We start from the raw sequence: 1,408 nt of genomic DNA on the forward strand, positions 1-1,408 counted from the left end.
AACAGAAGAATCCAGAGAACACACATGTTCAGCCTCTGACCCACCTAGTCCTCCTTCAAATTCTCATTGGTCTCAAAAATTCTCTGTCTCAAAAGGTGAGGCCTACCGCTCAGCTCAGGCATCTGCTACAAGCTCCCTGAGGACTCTTCAGTATTAAGGGGAAGAGGGGAAACATGTAATAAACATCAGGTCTGTGATGGGCCCTTCACACATCATATTTTTTATTACTCCAACCAGTCTATGAGGAGGCAGTCTGGTAGGCCCTGATTTTACAGATGAGGAAACTGAGGCATAAAGAAGTTCAGTAAATTGCCAAGATCCCTTGGTCACTAAGGACAAACCGAGGTCAGGTTGACTTCTAATCACCCACTACCAACCAATGCTCTCTGGCTTCACATGCCCAGCATATAGATAGATGACAGACAGATAGATAGATAGATATGCCTCCAACCAACTTTACCAATAAGAAAACTGAGTCTGAGAGTGTTTTGTGATTTGCCAAGTCAGTTAGCTCCCAAGGCACAAGTGGTATCAGAAACTAGGTTTTCTTTTCTGAATGCTGATACCATCTCACTCCAGTTAGGATGGCTAATATCCAAAAGACTGTCAACGATAAATGCTGGTGAGGTTGCAGAGAAAAAGGAACTCTCATACATTGTTGGTGGGACTGCAAAATGGTGCAACTCTATGGAAAATGGTATGGAGGTTCCTCAAACAATTGCAGATAGGTCTACCATATGACCCAGCTATCCCACTGTTGGGAATATACCCAGAGGAATGGAAATCATCAAGTCGAAGGTATACCTGTTCCCCAATGTTCATCGCAGCACTCTTTACAATAGCCAAGAGTTTGAACCAGCCCAAATGTCCATCATCAGATGAGTGGATACGGAAAATGTGGTATATCTCCACTATGGAATACTACTCTCCTATAAAAAAGGATGAAATACTGCCATTTGCAACAACATGGATGAATCTAGAGAGAAATATATTAAGTGAAACAAGTCAGGCATAGAAAGGGAAATATCACATGTTCTCACTTATTTGTGGGAGCTAAAAATAAATAAATAAATACCCAAAAAAACCGGGGGGTGGGGAGGGAAGAAGACACAACAATTACAATTCCTGAAGTTGATATGTCAAGCAAACAGAAAGGACATTGTTGGGAGGCAGGGGGGAGAGGGAGGAGGGAGGGAGGTTTCGTTGATGGGCCACAATAATCAACCACATTGTATATTGACAAAATAAAGTAAAATACATTTCAAATCTTAAATATATTTAAATTTTAAAAATTCAAAAATAAAAGAAAGAAACTAGGTTTTCTAACTCTAAATCCAACAGTCCAGTCATGGGTCCTTTATTCTACAAAAGTGGTTGAGCACCTGCTGTGTACCAGGGAGCCCTCTAG

The sequence above is a fragment of the Cynocephalus volans genome, chromosome 6 (assembly GCF_027409185.1).
Source record: "Cynocephalus volans isolate mCynVol1 chromosome 6, mCynVol1.pri, whole genome shotgun sequence".
Lineage (NCBI taxonomy): Eukaryota > Metazoa > Chordata > Mammalia > Dermoptera > Cynocephalidae > Cynocephalus > Cynocephalus volans.